Source organism: Bufo bufo, chromosome 3, assembly GCF_905171765.1.
Source record: "Bufo bufo chromosome 3, aBufBuf1.1, whole genome shotgun sequence".
In the NCBI taxonomy this organism is placed as follows: Eukaryota; Metazoa; Chordata; class Amphibia; order Anura; family Bufonidae; genus Bufo; species Bufo bufo.
Window position 1 is genome coordinate 60,580,962 of NC_053391.1, and position 24,357 is coordinate 60,605,318.

Below are 24,357 nucleotides of genomic sequence, written 5' to 3' on the forward strand. Positions count from 1 at the left end.
ACCACACACAGGTACACTTAGCATAGGGATTGCATCTCACAGGACAGGCACACAGGGCTATTAGGGCCCTTTCTCTCACAGCTGCTGCAAACCTCTCCTTTCACCTGGGATAAAGTGCATAACGTACTTCGCCACATCTTTGGGCGATTTGTGCTTTGCACATTGTCCCATGGGGAAGGAGAGGTTTGTTCTATAAAGGTAAAAAAAAAAAAAAAAATCGCCGGTAAGTATAAAAGTTAACGTTCAATAAAGTTTATATGTTATGTTTAAAAGTTATTATAAAGTTAATAAATTTATTGCGTTGCGGCCTGTTTTTTTTTACCTTCCAGGTGGACCAACCGATCGACTAGCTGCAGCACTGATGTCCATTCTGACAGAAGCATTGCGCTGCTGTCAGATTACACACAAGTCGGTGTATGCGGCGCTGCAAGACGAGATTTCTCCTGTGCAGTAAAAGATACGTTTGCCGAGGCATATGAGCTGAGGAGGTGGCGGTGTTCATATACTTTGGCAAACACTTTGTATATAAAAAATAATAAAAAATCCTGGCAATGATTTATTCATCCACATCGATTGATGTGAATGGAGAAATCAGGTTTGCCAGGGCAAACGAGCTAAGTGGGTATGGATGTTGGGCGGAGCTCCTATGTCCTGGCAGACGCCTTTCCCCTCCATTTTTTTTTTGGCAGAGATTTTTTCATCCACATTGATCGATGCGAATGAAGAAATCTGTGCCGTTCATTTTTTCTTTCAGCCCGGAGGCTGAACGGAAAAAAAAAAATCTCATTACCTGTATGCTCAATATAAGGAGAATAGCAGAAACTCCTAATACTGGCCATACATGTAATGATTGCGGAGACCCTCAAATGCCAGGGCAGTACAAACACCCCACAAATGACCCCATTTTGGAAAGAAGACACCTCAAGGTATTCGCTGAGGGGCATATTGAGTCCATGAAAGATTTAAATTTTTGTCCCAAGTTAGCGGAAAGGGAGACTTTGTGAGAAAAAACAAAAAAAAATCAATTTCCGCTAACTTGTGCCAAAAAAAAAAAATTATATGAACTCGCCATGCCCCTCATTGAATACCTTGGGGTGTCTTCTTTCCAAAATGGGGTCACATGTGGGGTATTTATACTGCCCTGGCGTTTTAGGGGCCCCAAAGCGTGAGAAGAAGTCTGGTATCCAAATGTCTAAAAATGCCCTCCTAAAAGGAATGTGGGCCCCTTTGCGCATCTAGGCTGCAAAAAAGTGTCACACAAGTGGTATCTCCGTACTCAGGAGAAGTTGGGCAATGTGTTTTGGGGTGTCATTTTACATATACCCATGCTGGGTGAGATAAATATAAAAATCATAGTAGAATGTAGGAGTTTTATAAGGTTGGTCCCTAAAAATATCTGTCATGTATATGATTACTTCACAATCCCCTGAATCCAGCGCTCACAAAGATTATGTATCCAGACAACACATAATGCTAGATATAAAATATAGATAAACAGGTCTAAGTCTGAAGGGGAGGAGGGGAGGGGACAGGACAAGGTCTAAGAGTAGCAGATTTAGAGGGACCTAAGGGTCAATGTAGCAGCTAAATGAGAGCTGCTCATTCAGTCCCATGGGGACCACAGTTTTCAGCTGAAAGATCCACCATGTTTCTCTCTGCAAGACCTTCATGTCCCAGTCCCGAAACATGTCAATGCGATACATGGAGGTGACACATCTGGCCTGAAATTCATGGGTATTGAGGTGGTCGCATGACCGAGAAGGGGAGGGGACTGGGACAGGAAGGTCTTGCAGAGAGAAACATGGTGGATCTTTCAGCTGAAAACTGTGGTCCCCATGGGACTGAATGAGCAGCTCTCATTTAGCTGCTACATTGACCCTTAGGGCCCTCTGAGTCTGCTACTCTTAGACCTTGTCCTGTCCCCTCCCCTCCTCCCCTTCAGACTTAGACCTGTTTATCTATATTTTATATCTAGCATTATGTGTTGTCTGGATACGTAATCTTTGTGAGCGCTGGATTCAGGGGATTGTGAAGTAATCATATACATGACAGATATTTTTAGGGACCAACCTTATAAAACTCCTACATTCTACTATGATTTCTGTGGACTTTACAGATCTGGTGGAAGCATGTTTCAATTTAGAACTTTGTTTAATGCTGAACCAGGCTTGCCCGCTGGCTTAACTTAAACACTGTGACGAACCCGCCCTAGACGTGTGCAATATAGAGCATACTCTGGTAGGTGCACTGTATGCGGCGGCTGTAGTATGTGCCACTCAGATGTTGGAGTCTACGCCCCTTGGAGACGGCCGGCTGTCTGGATGGCTACTCTAAAGTATTGACACGCCGCTGTACTGAGCGCTTCCTGGAACTGCTCAGTCATGTGACCGGGGAAGTGAACAGGTGATACCTCACGTGACCTGGTCGGATGACACTGCATGGGCGGGGTAACACGGCTTTTAAAGAAGAGCCGCAAACGTCCCTCCACTGCCATTGCCATACGCAGGACGCCGAGGAGCAGCATCCGCCGCATTGATCTGTGGACAGTTGATATCTAATACTGGACAGATGAGTGACCTTTGTTTTCTGTGCTTATTTATCATTGCTGTCTAGCATTTAAGAGCACACGCTATTGAGCAGCTTTTGAACATTTCCTGGTGTGAGTAGACCAGGAGAGCTGTTTCAATATGAGCTAGTTAATATTTTAATGAACATCACTGAATGGAATTAGATCTAGGTTGCATTATATATACCTGGACAATATTCCCACTGATGAATGAATATCTATATAACAGTTGTGAGTGGTGACCTTAACATGTGTGGTTACATGAACTGAGGGGAGATCTGGCCATAATTGTCTGGAACTAAATTGACATATGGCTCGGATTCAAATATAAACCTGTTGGTGATCGGACTGGTAAAAGGACACCATATAGCCACCAGCAATTAGAATAGATTGCAGCGCATAACCCTGGAGCGTTGTATGAAACCGGGTTTTCTATACACTTCCCACTTGAACAAAGTGACCTTTTATTGAGGGGTCACTGACATTAGATTTGGTCCCCTGAGGAATCAGTAACCATCGAGGAAACGCGTCGGAACTTTTCATAACCTGTTAGCTATGCAGCTACAAATGTACATGTCAGATTGTTGATTGTACTGTATATTGCGGTTCCTTTATAGCCACACTGCAATTCAGTTCAATCGACTCTATCATTCTGTCAGTTCAATTGCCCCCCTTTAACCGATAGACTAACTTGGGAACCTATGGACCTTTCTCTGTCTGTCGGGCAAAGCTGGCAGTCCACTTTTAGGGAGGGTGACGGCAGGGTGAATACAGTAAGGTAGTAGGACGAGAGATAGAGCTAGGGACACCTAGGGTAACTGACCCAGCATTGTGTCTCTCTTTCTATGTTTCTTTTCCTCTCACTCTATTTTTACACCGCTATCCCTGCTTTGGTCCTCTCCCATCTTCTTGTTAGCATTGCTTGCAAAGGGGATTAACGCAGCCAATGGTTGTGTTCTTTGTTTGTTTGTTTCATTTTTTCAGGCCCATTATTTTATTCTTGGACATTAATAAATGTTAAGTTTTAATAAGCTACCCACTCGTTGTGAATATTTTTTGGATTTGAAGGGTTTAGCCCATTAGTATCAACAGTAGTCTGACCTACTTAAATTGGTTGTGTTATATAGGCTATCCCATGCATGCTTAAACTCCTTTATTGTATTTGCAGCTACGACTTCTGCAGGAAGGCTATTCCATGCATCCACTACTCTCTCGGTGAAGTAATACTTCCTGATATTACTTTTAAACCTTTGCGCCTCTAATTTAAATCTATGTCCTCTTGTAGCAATTTTTCTTCTTTTAAATATTCTCTCCTCTTTTACCTTGTTGATTCCCTTTATGTATTTAAAAGTTTCTATCATATCCCCTCTGTCTTGTCTTTCTTCCAAGCTATACATGTTAAGGTCCTTTAATTTTTCCTGGTAGGTTTTATCCTGCAATCTATGTACTAGTTTAGTAGCTCTTCTCTGAACTCTCTCCAAAGTATCAATATCCTTCTGGAGATATGGTCTCCAGTACTGCGCACAATACTCCAAATGAGGTCTCACTAGTGCTCTGTAGAGAGGCATGAGCGCCTCCCTCTTTCTACTGGTAATGCCTCTCCCTATACACCCAAGCATTCTGATAGCATTTCCTGCTGCTCTATGACATTGTCTGCCTACCTTTAAGTCTTCTGTAATATACCTGTTGCCCCCCAGAAAACTGATTGAGGGTGTGATATACCTATAATGTACTTTCTAACATAGAAAGTATATAGTGCATTTGTATTGTGCAGCAGTTCTGTGCAGTTCTACTGCGATTCCGTAGCTATATAGAGGGACAAAGACTATTGAAACAACTATTTGCAACGGGTGAGATATACCTGTTGCCCCCCAAAAAATTGATTGAGGGGTGCAATATACCTGCTTCCACAAAATACTGATTAGGGGTTTGATATACCTGCTTCCACAAAATACTGATTGAGGGGTGCGATATACCTACTTCCACCAAGTAATGATTGAGGTCTGCGATATACCTGCTTCCACAAAATACTGATTAAGGAGTTTTTATATACCTGCTTCCACAAAATACTGATTGATGGGTGCAATATACCAGCTTCCATAAAATATTGATTAAGGGGTTCTATATACCGTATATACTCGAGTATAAGCCGACCCGAGTATAAGCCGAAGCCCCTAATTTTACCCCCCAAAAATGGGAAAAATTATTGACTCGAGTATAAGACTAGGGTGGGAAATGCAGCTATAATGTAGAGTGTATGTGTATATAATGCACACACTCTACATTATATACACACATCTGCAAGAGGGTGACTCAGATTGATGGGAGTCTGACTCTGACTCCCTGTATTTAATGCAGAGTGTGTGCATTATATACACACACACTCTGCATTAAATACAGGCAGCCATCCACAGATCTCCCCCCTAAACAGTGCCATCCACAGATCCCCCCTAAACAGTGCCATCCACAGATCCCCCCTAAACAGTGCCATCCACAGATCCCCCCTCCCCTAAACAGTGCCATGATGGCACTGTTTAGGGGAGGGGGGGATCTGTGGATGGCACTGTTTAGGGGGGAGATCAGTGGATGGCACTGTAGGGGCACTGCCATCCACAGATCCCCCTACAGTGCCATCCACAGATCCCCCTCCCCGACGCTCACAGCAGTATATTTATAAACTACCGTAATCAGTACTTTAACTTTAATCATTGCTCATTGCTGAGCTCTTGATTCTTACTTTGTCTAATAGCTCCGGTAATAGCAGGCAGTGCGGGGGGTGGCGCTCACTCACTGACGTCACACGCCTGCTCTTCTCATTAAGTGGCGCAGGCGCGTGACATCAGTGAGTGAGCGCCGCCCCCCGCACTGCCTGCTATTACCGGAGCTATTAGACAAAGTAAGATAGCCAAATAAATAATCCAGGGCTTTACTCATCATCTCCTGGGGGGCCCCGTGGGCCCCCCTGACCTATGGGCCCGGTCGCAATTGCGACCGCTGCGACCCCTATAGCTACTCCACTGTTGGTCTGTATTATGGCAATGTAAGTTGCCATAATACAGACCTAGACTCGAGTATAAGACGAGGGGGCTTTTTGAGCACAAAAATATGTGTCAAAAAACTCGTCTTATACTCGAGTATATACGGTACCTGTTTCCACAAAATACTAATTGAAGGGTGCGATATACCTGGTTCCACAAAATACTGATTAAGGTGTTTGATATACCTGCTTCCACAAAATACAGATTGAGGGGTGTGATATACCTGCTTCCACCAAATATTTATTAAAGTGTTCTATATACCTGCTTCCACAAAATACTGATTGAGGTGTGCGATATACCTGCTTCCACAAAATACTGATTAAGGGGTTTGATATACCTGCTTCCACAAAATACTGATTAGGGGGTGCGATATACCTGCTTCCACAAAATACTGAATAAGGGGTTTGATATACCTGCTTCCACAAAATACAGATTGAGGGTTGCGATATACCTGCTTCTACCAAATATTGATTAAAGTGTTCTATATACCTGCTTCCACAAAATACTGATTAAGGGGTTTGATATACCTGCTTCCACAAAATACTGATTAGGGGGTGCGATATACCTGCTTCCACAAAATACTGAATAAGGGGTTTGATATACCTGCTTCCACAAAATACAGATTGAGGGTTGCGATATACCTGCTTCCACCAAATATTGATTAAAGTGTTCTATATACCTGCTTCCACAAAATACTGATTGAGGAGTGCGATATACCTGCTTCCACAAAATACTGATTAAGGGGTTTGATATACCTGCTTCCACAAAATACTGATTAAGGGGTTTGATATACCTGCTTCCACAAAATACTGATTAGGGGGTGCGATATACCTGCTTCCACAAAATACTGAATAAGGGGTTTGATATACCTGCTTCCACAAAATACAGATTGAGGGTTGCGATATACCTGATTCCACTAAATATTGATTAAAGTGTTCTATATACCTGCTTCCACAAAATACTGATTGAGGAGTGCGATATACCTGCTTCCACAAAATACTGATTAAGGGGTTTGATATACCTGCTTCCACAAAATACTGATTAGGGGGTGCGATATACCTGCTTCCACAAAATACTGAATAAGGGGTTTGATATACCTGCTTCCACAAAATACAGATTGAGGGTTGCGATATACCTGCTTCCACCAAATATTGATTAATAGGTTCTATATACCTGCTTCCAAAAAATACTGATTAAGGGATTGATATACCTACTTCCACCAAATATTGATTGAGGCCTGCGATACACCTGCTTCCACAAAATACAGATTGAGGGGTGTGATATACCTGCTTCCACCAAATATTGATTAAAGTGTTCTATATACCTGCTTCCACAAAATACTGATTGAGGAGTGCGATATACCTGCTTCCACAAAATACTGAATAAGGGGTTTGATATACCTGCTTCCACAAAATACTGATTAGGGGGTGCGATATACCTGCTTCCACAAAATACTGAATAAGGGGTTTGATATACCTGCTTCCACAAAATACTGATTAGGGGGTGCGATATACCTGCTTCCACAAAATACTGAATAAGGGGTTTGATATACCTGCTTCCACAAAATACAGATTGAGGGTTGCGATATACCTGCTTCCACCAAATATTGATTAAAGTGTTCTATATACCTGCTTCCACAAAATACTGATTGAGGAGTGTGATATTGTCATGGTCTTACCTGCTTGCTGCTCTCCTTCGTTTGACTTGTGCTGGCGGCCATCTTGGGTCCTGGGTTTCTTGTAGCCTTCCACCCTGCGGCTCCTCCTTCCCCTGGGAGGAGCTGGATGCCTAGCTCATATATATAGGAGGTCTGTGGCTTCAGTTCCTTGCTTGGTCCTCTTGTGTTCACATGCTTCTAAGACTGCTGCTGCTTCTGGTTCCTGATCCTGGCCTCGTCTGACTACCCTGCTGGTTCCTGATCCTGGCTTCGTCTGACTACCCTGCTGGTTCCTGATCCTGGCTTCGTCTGACTACCCTGCTGGTTCCTGATCCTGGCTTCGTCTGACTACCCTTCTGGTTCCTGACCTCTGGCTTCGCAAAGACTCTGCTCGGTTTCACCATCCGTTTGGACTTTTGCTTTACAGCTTTATTTTCAATAAAGCCTTCTTATTTTCACTTATCTCTTGTTGTACGTCTGGTTCATGGTTCCGTAACATTAGGACCAAGCCATGAATTCTGACGGTACAGGGCCATCCTCGCTACCCACGCTGGTTGCCAGACTTGATCAGCAGGATCACCTGTTGGGTCGGTTCGCTGTGGCGTTGCAAACCCTGCTTGAACGCACGGCTCATTTCGCTCCCGTTGCCGATGGGTCGGTTGTCGCTCCTGGGCTCGCTCCTACTGCCGCTCCGGTTGTTGCGCCAGAGTCTACCCCGACACCTGTTGTTGCGCCTGCGGTGTTTCGGGGTATGACCGGTTCTGCCCCTCTTCCACAGCGCTTTGGGGGAGAGCCAACTCAGTGCCGAGGTTTCCTTAACCAGGTGGGCATTTATTTCGAGTTGCTGCCACATGCCTTTCCTACTGAGAGATCAAAGGTGGGCTTCTTGATCTCGCTGCTCTCGGACAAGGCCTTGGCCTGGGCCAGCCCTTTATGGGAGAACAACAATCCGGTGGTTGCCGAGTTTTCCGGTTTTGTTGCTTCTCTTCGGAAGGTATTCGATGTGCCGGCTCGTGCTGCCTCTGCTGCGAAGCTCCTTATGTCCATCAGACAGGGTTCACGATCCGTAGCTGAATACGCCATTGAGTTTCGTACCCTGGCAGCAGAGGTGGGCTGGAATAATGAGGCTCTGGTCGCTGCTTTCTCTCATGGTCTCTCGGATGCCTTGAAGGATGAGGTTGCAGCTAAGGACCTACCAGTTGCGCTCGAGTCTCTTATTTCTTTCCTGATTTTGATTGACACCAGACTCAGGGAGAGACCTTCCTTTAAGGAGAACCTGCGGAGGTCTTCTAACAAATTGGTGCCTACGTTTGCTGTCCCACCCGTGCCTCCCTCTCCTCCCACGCCTCCTGGGGATGACTTGTCTGGGGGTGAACCCATGCAGCTGGGGTTTGCTCGCCTGTCCGAGGGGGAGAGGGCACTCCGGAGACGCGAGGGCCGATGCATGTACTGTGGTCTCGGTGGGCATTTTCGGTTGGCATGTCCGAACCGTCCGGGAAACGCTCGTACCCTGAGATCCTGTCGGGGGCAGATCTTGGGTGGAGTCTCCTCGCCCCCGGTTTCCCGTGTTGACAAACCACTGATCACTGTTGTCCTCTCCTGGGTCGGGGGCTCGGTGACGACCCAGGCGTTGGTGGACTCTGGTGCTGGTGGTTTGTTCATTGATAGTGTGTTCGCTGCCGCCAATTCCATTCCTCTGCAGGCTCGAGGTTCCCCACTGGCTCTTGAGGCGATAGACGGCAGACCCCTTCTGCCGCCACACGTGACTCATGAGACCCTTCCAGTGGGAATAGCCATTGGTGCCGTTCACAGAGAGTCGGTCTGCCTCCAGGTTATTTCGTCTCCACACTACTCGGTGGTCTTGGGGTACCCCTGGCTCCAGAAGCATAATCCGACTTTCGATTGGAGATCGGTCGAGATCCTCTCGTGGTCACCGCAGTGTGGGGCTAGTTGCATCCATGGGTCTGTCAAGTTGCTGTGTACTTCCTCGGACTCTCTGTTGCCTCCTGAATACGAGGAATACCGGGATGTATTCGATAAGGTACGCGCGGTTGCCCTACCTCCGCACCGCCCATACGATTGTGCCATAGAGTTACAATCTGGTGCCGTTCCTCCTCGTGGCAAAGTCTATCCACTGTCGGTAGCGGAGAATGAGGCCATGGAGGAGTACGTGAGGGAGGCGCTTTCACGCGGACACATTCGCAAATCTTCGTCCCCGGCAGGGGCTGGATTTTTCTTTGTGAAAAAGAAGGGCGGTGAGTTGAGGCCTTGCATCGATTACAGGGGTCTCAATCGCATCACGATCAAGAACGCTTACCCGATACCCTTGATTTCCGAGCTGTTCGATCGCCTTAAAGGGGCCACGGTCTTTACCAAACTCGACCTGAGGGCGGCATATAACCTGGTAAGGATCAAGGCGGGCGATGAGTGGAAGACCGCGTTTAACACCAGGACCGGTCATTACGAATCCTTGGTTATGCCCTTTGGGTTGTGCAATGCGCCCGCAGTCTTTCAGGAATTCATCAACGATGTTTTCCGTGACCTGTTGCAGCAGTGTGTGGTAGTCTATTTGGATGACATCTTGGTATATTCTGAATCCATGGAGGCCCACATTCTGGATGTCAGACGAGTGTTGCAACGGTTACGAGAGAACAAGCTGTTCGGTAAGCTTGAGAAATGCGAATTTCACCGATCCCAGGTAACCTTCTTAGGTTACATCATTTCCGCTGAGGGGTTCTCCATGGATCCTGAGAAGGTTTTGGCTGTCTTACAGTGGCCCCAGCCCAGTGGTCTTCGTTCCCTGCAGCGCTTTTTGGGCTTCGCCAATTATTATCGGAAGTTCATCAGGGACTTTTCCATGCTGGCCAAGCCTCTCACGGATCTGACCAGGAAGGGCAGTAATTCCCAGGTCTGGCCGCTCGAGGCCATCCGAGCTTTTGAGGCCCTAAAGTCCGCCTTTGTGTCAGCTCCGATTCTGTCGCATCCCAACCCTGGGTTGCCCTTTGTCCTCGAGGTGGACGCGTCTGAGACGGGAGTAGGCGCCCTTCTGTCTCAGCGTAGAACACCAGAGGGTCCTCTGCTTCCTTGTGGGTTTTACTCCCGGAAACTGTCTTCCGCGGAGTGCAACTATCAGATTGGTGACAGGGAGTTATTGGCCATCGTGCAGGCCCTTAAAGAATGGAGGCACTTGCTCGAGGGTTCGGTGGTTCCGGTTCTCATCCTGACGGACCACAAGAATCTGACCTACCTTTCTGAGGCCAAGAGATTGACACCACGTCAGGCCAGATGGGCTCTGTTCTTGTCACGTTTTAATTACGTGGTCTCCTACCTACCCGGTTCCAAGAACATCAGGGCGGATGCCTTATCACGGCAGTACTCCGAGCTGTCCAGGGAGGAGTCGATTCCGACTTCGGTCATACCTCCGAATCAGATCCTGGCCGCCATTCGCACCAGCCTGACCTCTCCCCTGGGTGAGCAGATTTTGGCGGCTCAATCTGGTGCTCCCTCTGGGAGACCCAACGGCAGATGTTTTGTGCCTGAGGAGTTGCGCACTCGGTTGTTGCGAACCTACCATAACTCCAAGACCGCGGGGCATCCTGGAAAGAATCAGCTGTCCTGGGCTGTTTCACGTCTGTTCTGGTGGCCTTCCCTACGTTCCGACATCGCCGCATATGTAGCGGCATGCTCCGTTTGTGCCCAGAGTAAGTCCCCTCGGCACCTTCCGTTGGGCCTTCTGCAACCCATAGCCACCGGGGAGCGCCCATGGTCACACCTGGGGATGGATTTCATTGTGGACCTCCCTGCATCCCGAGGCCATACGGTCATTCTCATGATTGTGGATCGGTTTTCCAAAATGTGCCACTGTGTTCCTCTCAAGAAGTTACCCTCTGCACAAGAGTTGGCCACGATTTTTGCCAGGGAGGTCTTCCGGTTGCACGGTTTGCCTAAGGAGATTGTGTCGGATCGGGGGAGTCAGTTTGTGTCCAGGTTCTGGCGCGCCTTTTGCTCCCAGTTGGGGATTCATCTCTCCTTCTCCTCGGCCTACCACCCTCAGTCCAATGGGGCCGCAGAACGATCCAATCAGGCCTTGGAGCAATTCCTTCGTTGCTATGTCTCCGATCACCAAGACAATTGGGTTGACCTCCTGCCTTGGGCTGAGTTTGCCAGGAACACGGCGGTGAACTCTTCCTCTGGGACGTCTCCCTTCATGGCCAATTATGGGTTCCAACCTGCCGTGTTACCGGAGGTATTCTCTCCCCAGGATATTCCGGCTGTGGAGGATCACCTTTCCGTCCTACGTGCTTCTTGGGTACAGATCCAGGAGTCCCTTGAGGTCTCTGCGCAGCGCCAGAGATTCCAGGCTGATCGCAGACGAGCGCCTGCTCCTTCCTACCAGGTCGGAGACCGTGTATGGTTGTCCACCCGCAACCTCAACCTTCGAGTGCCCACTCCCAAGCTGGCGCCTCGCTTTGTTGGTCCCTTCCGAGTGCTTCGCAGGGTAAACCCGGTAGCCTATGCCCTTGCGCTTCCTCCTGGCATGCGGATCTCCAACGTGTTTCATGTCTCCCTGTTGAAGCCACTGGTGTGTAATCGTTTCACTTCCTCGGTTCCTCGGCCTCGTCCGGTCCAAGTGGGCAATCGTGAGGAATATGAGGTGAGCAATATCCTGGACTCACGCCTGGTCCGCGGTCGGTTGCAGTTTTTGGTCCATTGGCGTGGTTATGGTCCAGAGGAGCGTTCCTGGGTTCCCTCCGCAGATGTCCATGCTCCTGCCTTGCTCCGAGCCTTCCACGCACGCTTCCCTCAGAAACCGTTTTGTGCTCCGCGGAGGAGGGGCCCTTGAGGGGGAGGTACTGTCATGGTCTTACCTGCTTGCTGCTCTCCTTCGTTTGACTTGTGCTGGCGGCCATCTTGGGTCCTGGGTTTCTTGTAGCCTTCCACCCTGCGGCTCCTCCTTCCCCTGGGAGGAGCTGGATGCCTAGCTCATATATATAGGAGGTCTGTGGCTTCAGTTCCTTGCTTGGTCCTCTTGTGTTCACATGCTTCTAAGACTGCTGCTGCTTCTGGTTCCTGATCCTGGCCTCGTCTGACTACCCTGCTGGTTCCTGATCCTGGCTTCGTCTGACTACCCTGCTGGTTCCTGATCCTGGCTTCGTCTGACTACCCTGCTGGTTCCTGATCCTGGCTTCGTCTGACTACCCTTCTGGTTCCTGACCTCTGGCTTCGCAAAGACTCTGCTCGGTTTCACCATCCGTTTGGACTTTTGCTTTACAGCTTTATTTTCAATAAAGCCTTCTTATTTTCACTTATCTCTTGTTGTACGTCTGGTTCATGGTTCCGTGACAGATATACCTGCTTCCACAAAATACTGATTAAGGCGTTTGATATACCTGCTTTCACAAAATACTGATTAGGGGGTGCAATATACCTGCTTTCACAAAATACTGAATAAGGGGTTTGATATACCTGCTTCCACAAAATACAGATTGAGGGTTGCGATATACCTGATTCCACCAAATATTGATTAATAGGTTCTATATACCTGCTTCCAAAAAATACTGATTAAGGGATTGATATACCTACTTCCACCAAATATTGATTGAGGCCTGCGATACACCTGCTTCCACAAAATACTGATTAAGGGGATTGATATACCTGCTTCAACCAAAAATTTATTGAGGCCTACGATATATACCTGCTTCCACAAAATACTAATTAAGGGGTTTGATATACCTGCTTCTACCAAATATTGATTAAGGGGTTCTATATACCTGCTTCCACAAAATATTGATTAAGGGGTTATATATACCTGCTTCCACAAAATACTGATTGAGGGGTGCGATATACCTGCTTTCACAAAATATTGATTAAGAGGTTTGATATACCTGCTTCCACAGAATACTGATTGAGGGGTGCGATATACCTGATTCCACCAAATATTTATTAAGGGGTTCTATATACCTGCTTCCACAAAATACTGATTAAGGGGTTTGATATACCTGCTTTTACCAAATATTGATTGAGGCCTGCGATACACCTGCTTCCACAAAATACTGATTGAGGGGTGCGCTATATCTCCTTCCACCAAATATTGATTGAGGCCTGCGATACACCTGCTTCCACAAAATATTGATTAAGGGGATTGATATATCTGCTTCCTCTAAATATTGAATAAGGCCTGCGATACACCTGCTTCCACAAAATACTGATTGAGGGGTGCGCTATATCTCCTTCCACCAAATATTGATTGAGGCCTGCGATACACCTGCTTCCACAAAATATTGATTAAGGGGATTGATATATCTGCTTCCACCAAATATTGATTGAGGCCTGCGATATACCTGTTTCCACCAATACTGCTCTTCTTGGGACTTTGGCACAGGGTCATTTTAAAAATGACAGGCAGAGGAAGAGGCACGCCGTTCTGCAGGGGTGGTAGCGGTCGGGCAGGTGCACCAGGCCGGAGCCTAAGTGGGAAGTTAGAGAAGGTACGTGCAATTTAATCAAAAGGCGCACCAGAGTTGGTTAAGTGGCTCACTAAGCCTTCCGCCTCTACAACCTCCTCGTCCTCTGTATCTGCACCTTCAAAGACACCACCACCATAGGCCCTCCACTCGAGTCAGAGGAAATATTTTCCCATCCATTCCCAGACCTTACCGATGTGCAGCCATTCTTGACATCTGTAAAGTCTGGAGGAGGTTGCAATGGCCGCCACCCAGCTGTTTCTGCCTACTCCGAGATCTCAGTGTTGGTGAAGGTGGCGATGATTACGTGTTAATGGACGTCACGTAGGTGCCCACAAGAGAGGAAGAGGAGGGGAGTTCAGAGGGAGAGACGGCACCTTGCCTCCCATCACTGAGCCCAGTGGGAGCAATGCCGTCAGAACCCACAAAGTCACACTCCCGGCGCTCCACGTCCTGCCTCTTCTCCTTCTCCTTCTTGTCTCTCCTTCCATTTGTCCTCCACCGTGCCCTTGTCGCGTTCATCTGGCAGCAGAAGACAAGCTTATGTGGCCCAAATGTTCAAGCGTAATATTTCTCCCAGAAGGGCATCCCAGAGATATATGGCCACGTTCAGCGGCAAGTGAATATATCTCTGGCCCACAGTGTCGGTGCCAAGATACATCTGACCACAGACACGTGGTCTAGCAAACACGGGCAAGGAAGGTACATATTTTTACTGCCCACTGGGTGAACCTTCTGACGGCCATCAAGCATGTAACCCATTGCACCCATGTGGATTTGGTATCATCGCCACGGATTGCATGCCCTGCCTCTTCTTCTCCTCCTCATACTCCATCCTCTGTCTCCTTCTTGGCTGACTCCTCCTTTTCCACTATAGCTGCACCCCCCAAGCTCCCCAGAACCTATTTGATGTGCTAGGTGAGACATTGCCATGCTGTGTTGCAGCTGTTGTGCCTGGAAGCCAAGAGCCACACCAGTCCTGCATTGCTTTCAGCTCTGCAGTCAAAGGGCCGATCAGTAGCTAACCCTGCTCAATTTGATAGTTGGTAAAGTGGTGTGCGACAACAGTGCCAATCTGCTGAGCGCGCTGAAACAGGGCAAAATGACACACGTGACGTGCAAGGCACACGTCCTGAACTTTGTTGTGCAACAATTCGTTGCCAAATATCCCAGGGTCCAGGACGTCTTGCGGCAGGCCAGGAAAATCTCTGCCCATTTTAGAAGATCTTACACGGCCATGCCTCGCCTTGCTGACGTTCAGCGGCAACACTGCCTGCCCGTCAGTATTTTTGGCCAGAGATAAAACTGCAGCAATCTGCAGTATTTTCTCCGGCCAAAAAACTTAAAATTGACTGAACTGATGCATCCTGAACAGAGTGCTCTCTATTCAGAATGCATTAGGATAAAACTGAACAGTTTTTTTCCGGTATTGAGGTCCTGTGACAGAACTCCATACCAGAACACAAAAACACTAGCGTGAAAGTACCCTTAAACGCATAAAAATGGCCCCTGATTAACCCCTTAAGGACCTAGGACGTACCGGTACGCCCTATTTCCCGAGTCCTTAAGGACCTAGGACGTACCGGTACGCCCTATTTCCCGAGTCCTTAAGGACCGAGGACGTACCGGTACGTCCTGACTTAAAATCGGAACTCCGGCGCCGCAGGGGTTAATCGGAACGGGATTTCGGCTGAAATCATTCAGCCGGCATCCCGTAACAATGCAGGGGGGGGTCATTTGACCCCCCCGTATCGGCGATCGCAGAAAACCGCAGGTCAATTCAGACCTGCGGTTTTCTGCGTTTCCGGTCCATTCCGGTGTCCTGTGACCCGATGAACCGGAAAAAGACTGCGATCGGTGGCGTAATTATACACCACCTATCGCAGTCCGTGGATTTGGAGAGGCGGTGCTGGCCCTGGTGCTGAATGCCGCTGTCCAGGGTGCTGATTGGTGCAGGGGAGAGAGGCGCGAGATTCAAACTTCCTGCGCTCCTCTCTCCCCTCCTCTTCCTGTCCAGCACCCTGACCGTGCAGCATCGTCCAGCACCAGCTCCTGTGTCCCCCTAATCGGAATCCATCACCCTCCTGCACCCATCGCCACCCAGGTAGGTTAGGGTCAGTGAGGGAGAGGCACCGTTAGGCAGGGAAAGAAGGGAAAAGTAAGTTAGAAAAAAAAAAAAAAAAGTACTTTTATTCCAAACTTCCAAACTTCCATCTAACCCTAACCCAGACCCCTCCTGCCACTTGCCCCCCCACCCACCCCCCACCAGCCACTTCCCCCTCCCCCACCTGCCTCCCCCCCCCACCCACCCCCCACCAGCACCCCCCACCCCCCACTCACCACCACTTTTTTTTTTCTGCGTGCGCTGACTGGCCGGCACTTTTTAGCGTCCGTCCACTGTTAGCGCATCGCCCGCCCCACCACCCCACCGACCGCTGATCAGCGTTGTACCGCTGATCAGCAAGTTTTAACTTTTTTTTTTTCTAACACTTGCCCATTTTTTTGCCTGGACTTTTTAGTACGCGAACACCCGTTGCCCCCACACACACGCACATATAATAAAGTTTGCCACACACGCACACCTACACGCACACACACCCATGGCCCACCGGATGTTCTCGGCCGAGGAGGCATACGCCCAGATTGCCTCCGACTCTGAGAGCCCCAGTGAGGATGAGGATGACCCCACATTCCTTTTGTCATCCGCATCCTCCTCATCATCATCTGATGACGATGAGCCACCAAGGCGGCGGAGACGCCGCCAGGCGGAGCCAGGGGCCCCACATGCTAGGGATCCTGTGGCCCACCCTAGTACGAGCCGCCCTGGGGTTCGTACTGGTTTCCCGGCCCACCAAATAAGTCCACCGGAGCCCCCTGCCGATGAACTTAGCTGGTGTCCCCCAGTGGACTTTGAGCCTGAGATTCCGGATTTTGCTGGCAATCCTGGAATCCAGATTCCCACAGTGGGGTTTACTGAAATAGACTATTTTAGTTTTTTTTTCAGTAACTCACTGGTGAATTTGATGGTGGAGCAGACGAATCTGTACGCCCAACAGTTCGTCGCTCAAAACCCAGTCTCAGTTTTGGCTAGACCCGGTGGCTGGACGCCGGTCAGTGCAGCCGAAATGAGGACATTTTGGGGCCTCGTGCTGCATATGGGTCTAGTCCAAAAACCCAGTGTCAGGCAATACTGGAGTGGGGACGTCCTATACCAGACCCCACTGTACAGTATGGTCATGATACGTCACCGGTTTGAGGCCATCCGGAAATGTCTGCATTATTCCGATAATGCAGCATGTCCCCCCCGAAGTGATCCTGCCTATGACCGGCTGTATAAGATACGGCCGGTCATCGATCACTTTGGGGCCACATTTCAGCAGGCCTACGTACCTGGAAGGGAGGTCGCGGTTGATGAGTCTCTCGTTGCGTTCAAGGGGAGACTCAGTTTCCGCCAATACATTCCCACAAAGCGGGCGAGGTATGGCGTGAAGCTATACAAAATTTGTGAGAGTGCCTCAGGGTACACTTACAAATTTCGTGTGTACGAGGGGCGAGATTCCCGTATTGAACCCCCAGAATGTCCCCCCACTCTGGGTGTTAGCGGGAAACTCGTGTGGGACCTTATGTACCCACTGCTGGATAATGGTTACCACTTGTACGTGGATAACTTTTATACCAGCATTCCCTTGTTCAGGTCCCTTGCCGCCAGATCCACGTTCGCTTGTGGGACCGTGCGGAAAAATCAACGCGGCCTCCCTGCCTACCCCCTCCAGGTACCTATCCCCAGGGGTGAGACCCGTGCCCTTACCAGTGGAAACCTGTTGCTGGTCAGGTATAAGGACAAGAGGGATGTCCTTATGCTGTCCACAATCCACGGTAACGGCACCACCCCTGTCCCTGTGCGAGGTACCGCGGCAACGGTCCTCAAGCCCGATTGTATCGTCGACTACAATCGGTATATGGGAGGAGTTGATCTCTCTGATCAAGTCCTCACGCCATATAACGCCATGCGCAAAACCCGGGCATGGTACAAAAAAGTTGCGGTCTACTTGGTACAGGTTGCCATGTACAACTCTTTTGTACTATCCCGAAGCGCTGGCAGCACAGGGACATTCCTCCAGTTCTATGAGGCAGTCCTCAAAGACCTGATCTTTTCGGACCGGGAAAGAGCAGGCCGGAGTACCTCGGGAATTGGAGGCGCCCGGATCGTCCCTGGCCAACACTTTCCAGGTGTGGTCCCCCATACTGGAAAGAAGGGACGAACCCAAAAAAAGTGCAGAGTGTGTCACAAGAGGGGGATACGGAAGGACACCACTACTCAATGTGACACTTGCCCCGATCATCCGGGCCTCTGCATTATCAATTGCTTCAGGGAGTATCACACTTCCATGGAGTACTAAATTTTTATAATCCTCAACAGTCCACTAGAGAACATAAAACACTATGGCTCTCAGACTTTGGAGACACGGAAACAATTTTTCTTTCCCCAAAAAATATTAGTTTTAGAGCAGGCATCCTCAAACTGCGGCCCTCCAGATGTTGTAAAACTATAACTCCCAGCATGCCCAGACAACCTACAGCCATCAGCAGGGCATGGTGGGAATTGTAGTTTTACAATATCTGGAGGGCCGCAGTTTTAGGATGCCTGCTTAGTGTCTCCAAAGTCTGAGAGCCATACATATTGGGCATCGTCGCGTGCGTAAAAGTCGTCGCTATAAAAATAACTTTTGACCAAACGCCTCGGATGAACGGTGTTAAAAATATAAAATAAAAACTGTGCCAAAACACCAATTTTTGGGCAAAATTTCAATTTGAATCCATTTTGCCGGTAATAAAGCAAGGGTTAACAGCCAAACAAAACTAAATATTTATTGCCCCGATTCTGTAGTTTGCAGAAACACCCCATATGTGGTCGTAAATGGTTATATAGCCGCACGGCAGGGCATAGAACGAAGGGAACTCCATATGGTTTCTGGAAGGCAGATTTTGATGGACAGTTTTTTTTTTGACACCATGTCCCATTAGAAGCCCCCCCTGATGTAGCCTAGACTAGAAACTCCAAAAAAGTGACCCCATCTAAGAAACTACACCCCTCAAGGTATTCAAAAGTTACTTTACAAACTATGTTAACCCTTTAGGTGTTCCACAAAACCAAATAGTGAATGTAGAAACAATTTTAGAATTACATTTTTTTGTTACATTGCCTCAAAAAAGACTAATATAGAGCAACCAAAAATCAAATTTACCCCAAAAATAGTCCCAAAACAACAACCACCTTATCCCGTAGTTTCCTAGATGGGGTCACTTTTATGGAGTTTCTACTCTAGGGGTGCATCAGGGGGCTTGAAAGGGTACATGGTGTCAATAAACCAGTCCAGCAAAATCTGCCTTCCAAAAATGACGTTCCCCTTCTTCTATGTCCTGCCGTTTAGCCAAATAGTAGTTTACGACCACATATGGGGTGTTTTTGCAAACTACAGAATCAGGGCAACCCATTTTGAGTGTTGTTTGGCAGTTAACCCTTGTTTTACTCCTGGAAAAAATTGATTATATTGGAAAATTTTCCAAAAAATAGAAATTTCAAAATTGTTTCTCCATCTGCCATTAACTCTTGTGGAACACCTAAAGGGTTAACAAAGTTTGTAAACCCAGTTTTGAATACCTTGAGGGGTGTACTTTCTTAGATGGAGTCACTTTTTTGAAATTTCTATTCTAGGGGTGCAACAGGGGGCTTCAAATGGGACATGGTATAAACAAAACCAGTCCTGCCAAATCTGCCTTCCAAAACCCATATGGTGTTCCCCTCCTTCTATGTGCTACCGTTCGGCCAAACAGTAGTTTACGACCACATATGGGGTGTTTTTGCAAACTACAGAATCAGGGCAACCCATTTTGAGTGTTGTTTGGCAGTTAACCCTTGTTTTACTCCTGGAAAAAATTGATTATATTGGAAAATTTTCCAAAAAATAGAAATTTCAAAATTGTTTCTCCATCTGCCATTAACTCTTGTGGAACACCTAAAGGGTTAACAAAGTTTGTAAACCCAGTTTTGAATACCTTGAGGGGTGTACTTTCTTAGATGGAGTCACTTTTTTGAAATTTCTATTCTAGGGGTGCAACAGGGGGCTTCAAATGGGACATGGTATAAACAAAACCAGTCCTGCCAAATCTGCCTTCCAAAACCCATATGGTGTTCCCCTCCTTCTATGTGCTACCGTTCGGCCAAACAGTAGTTTACAACCACATATGGGGTGTTTTTGCAAACTACAGAATCAGGGCAACCCATTTTGAGTGTTGTTTGGCAGTTAACCCTTGTTTTACTCCTGGAAAAAATTGATTATATTGGAAAATTTTCCAAAAAATAGAAATTTCAAAATTGTTTCTCCATCTGCCATTAACTCTTGTGGAACACCTAAAGGGTTAACAAAGTTTGTAAACCCAGTTTTGAATACCTTGAGGGGTGTACTTTCTTAGATGGAGTCACTTTTTTGAAATTTCTATTCTAGGGGTGCAACAGGGGGCTTCAAATGGGACATGGTATAAACAAAACCAGTCCTGCCAAATCTGCCTTCCAAAACCCATATGGTGTTCCCCTCCTTCTATGTGCTACCGTTCGGCCAAACAGTAGTTTACGACCACATATGGGGTGTTTTTGCAAACTACAGAATCAGGGCAACCCATTTTGAGTGTTGTTTGGCAGTTAACCCTTGTTTTACTCCTGGAAAAAATTGATTATATTGGAAAATTTTCCAAAAAATAGAAATTTCAAAATTGTTTCTCCATCTGCCATTAACTCTTGTGGAACACCTAAAGGGTTAACAAAGTTTGTAAACCCAGTTTTGAATACCTTGAGGGGTGTACTTTCTTAGATGGAGTCACTTTTTTGAAATTTCTATTCTAGGGGTGCAACAGGGGGCTTCAAATGGGACATGGTATAAACAAAACCAGTCCTACCAAATCTGCCTTCCAAAACCCATATGGTGTTCCCCTCCTTCTATGTGCTACCGTTCGGCCAAACAGTAGTTTACGACCACATATGGGGTGTTTTTGCAAACTACAGAATCAGGGCAACCCATTTTGAGTGTTGTTTGGCAGTTAACCCTTGTTTTACTCCTGGAAAAAATTGATTATATTGGAAAATTTTCCAAAAAATAGAAATTTCAAAATTGTTTCTCCATCTGCCATTAACTCTTGTGGAACACCTAAAGGGTTAACAAAGTTTGTAAACCCAGTTTTGAATACCTTGAGGGGTGTACTTTCTTAGATGGAGTCACTTTTTTGAAATTTCTATTCTAGGGGTGCAACAGGGAGCTTCAAATGGGACATGGTATAAACAAAACCAGTCCTGCCAAATCTGCCTTCCAAAACCCATATGGTGTTCCCCTCCTTCTATGTGCTACCGTTCGGCCAAACAGTAGTTTACGACCACATATGGGGTGTTTTTGCAAACTACAGAATCAGGGCAACCCATTTTGAGTGTTGTTTGGCAGTTAACCCTTGTTTTACTCCTGGAAAAAATTGATTATATTGGAAAATTTTCCAAAAAATAGAAATTTCAAAATTGTTTCTCCATCTGCCATTAACTCTTGTGGAACACCTAAAGGGTTAACAAAGTTTGAAAAAACAGTTTTGAATACCTTGAGGGGTGTAGTTTCTAGAATGGGGTCATTTTTGGGAGGTTTCTATTATCTAAGCCTCACAATATGACTTCAAACCTGAACTGGTCCATAAAAAGTGGGATTTTGAAGATTTCTGAAAATTTCAAAATTTGCTTCTAAACTTCTAAGCCTTGTAACATCCCCAAAAAATAAAATATCATTCCCAAAACAATTCAAGCATGAAGTAGACATATGGGGAATGTAAAGTCATCACAATTTTTGGGGGTATTACTATGTATTACAGAGGTAGAGAAACTGAAAATTTGAAATTTGCTAATTTTTCAAAATTTACGGTAAAAATTTTATTTTTTTATGCAAAAAAATTAACTTTTTTGACCCAATTTTAGCAGTGTCATGAAGTACAATATGTGACGAAAAAACAATCTCAGAACGGCCTGGGTAAGTCAAAGCGTTTTAAAGTTATGAGCACTTAAAGTGACACTGGTCAGATTTGCAAAAAATGGCCTGGTCCTTAAGGTGAAAATGAGCCTGGTCCTTAAGGTGAAAATGAGCCCGGTCCTTAAGGGGTTAAAATACATATTTTTTGTGGGAATTGTTGCCATTGATCCACGTCTGGTATGTCACTGTCCACAGGGCCGTCTTTAATATTGATTGGAACCTGTGCAAGAATTTACTTGGGCCCCCTGGATCCCACCTTCGTACATCACAGATCACCTCAGCAATAAAATGCATAGAAAAGTGCAGTGTGTGAGTATCGCAAGCTCTACAGCAATATAAGTCAGGCCTCATGCACACGACCGTTGTGTGCATCCGAGTCCGTTCCGTCATTTTTCACAGTTTAGCGGAGGTCCCATTCATTTCTATGGAGCTTTGAAAAAAAACTGATTGTACTCCGTTTTTTCTCCGCGTCCGTGATCCGTGATTCCAGTCCGTCAAAAAAATATAACCTGTCCTATTCTTGTCAGTGGAAAACGGAGGACGGACCCATTCAAGTCAATGGGTCCATCCAAAAAAACAAATGCACAACTGGTATGTCATCCGTGTCCGCGTCCGTGTCCGTTTTTTTCTACAAGACCTTGGTGCAATAAAATTACACTTTTCATTAACCTTCCTTTTTCCCTCCCTGTCAGACAAAAAAAAAGGAAGACACAAGGAAACACAACTGAAGCAAAATCGGACACGGACCACTGAAGCCAAATCACTGACAGTGAAAAAACACTGTTGTGTGCATAAGGCCTCACAGGAATGTTCAGTTTGTGAGTGTATTTCAGATGACCTCATCAATACAAATCACAGGAATGTGCAGTGTGTGAGTATATCATAGCCAACCCACTGCTTTCCCATAGGTAAGCATTGGGAGACTATTGCGCATGAGTGGCTTTATAGAGATGCTTTGAATCAATGCATTTGGCCTCATGCACACGACCGTTGTTGTGTTCCGTTCCGCAAAATGGGGTTCCGTTGTTCCATGATCCGTTTCCGTTTTTGTTTCCGTGTGTCTTCCTTTATTTTTGGAGGATCACCAGACATGAAGGAAAGCAAAAAAAAGTCTAAGTCAAGTTTGCCATGCAAATGATAGGAAAAAAACGGACACGGACGCGCGGACGCGGACGACAATCTTGTGTGACTCCCTGTTTTTTCACGGACCCATTGACTTGAATGGGTCCGCGAACCGTTGTCCGTGAAAAAAATAGGACAGATCATATTTTTTTGACAGACTGGAAACACGGATCACGGATGCGGATGACAAACGGTGCATTAGCCGAGTTTTCCACGGACCCATTGAAAGTCAATGGGTCCGCAGAAAATCGCGGAAAACGGAACAATGGACATGGAACACAACAACGGTCGTGCATGAGTGTTTAGCGTGAATGCAACACTGGACTAGGAAGCACCTGTCTATTGGCCGTCTGATGAGTGGCCACTAGAGGTGTTCCTTCGCAATAATGTAAATACTGCCTTTTTTTCTGAAAAGGCAGTGTTTACATTAAAAAGCTTGCAGATACATGCTATAGACACCAGAACTACTACGTTTAGTAAAGAATCAGCACAAAAGTATCAAATAAAATGGCTGTATCATTATTCTAATCATTATTTTTTTACAATGTGCAGATAATACTGTACTACTAACCCCTCCATTCACCCCTCCCTCCCCCTTCTCCGTCCCCTCCCTTCTCCAACCACCCAGCACCCTTACTCACATAAAACAAGTAATATATATAATATAGCTTACAGTAAATTACTGTAAATACTAACAGTTCTGAAGACTCCAGCAGGCTCTGGATCAGTGCTCTGGGCAGCTGGGCTCAGGGCTAGAAGTGGGCACCGCTCTGCAGTTCAGGAAGGAGACCAGGGCTCGGCTCACCCTAACGTTGCAGTACCTCTGCGTAACGTCACCGTGCACAAAAGGCAGGGGAGGTCGGGAGGAGGAGCAAGCAAGTACCGTATTTTTTGCCTTATAAGACGCACCAGCCCATAAGACGCACCTAGGTTTTAGAGGGGGACAATAAGAAAAAAATATTTTTCATTACACCTCAGGTCAGTCCACCAATCAGACCCCCAATGTTAATAAGTCCCCAATAAGACCTCAGATCCGACCCCCAATCAGACCTCAGCTGAGACCCTAATGTGAATGACCCCCAATCAGACCTCAGATAAGAGCCCCATGCCTCTCCTCAGCCCCCATATGCCTCTCTTCAGCCCCCATATGCCTCTCTTCAGCCACCTTATGCCTCTCTTCAGCCTCCATATGCCTCTCTTCAGCCCCCATATGCCTCTCCTAAGCCCCCAGTACCTCCATCAGCCTCATAAGTAAAATAAAAAAAAAACACTTACCTGTCCTGCTCTGGACGCCGGCGCTCCTCACCGCCCGCACTCGGTCTTCCTCCTCTTCAGTCTTCTGTGCTGCAAACTAGCGTGCACAGTGTGAGATCACAGCGTGACCTCACATGTGTGCAGCCTTCACATCAGAGAGCCGAGGACCAGGAAGAGGTGAGTATAGAGCTTCCACCGC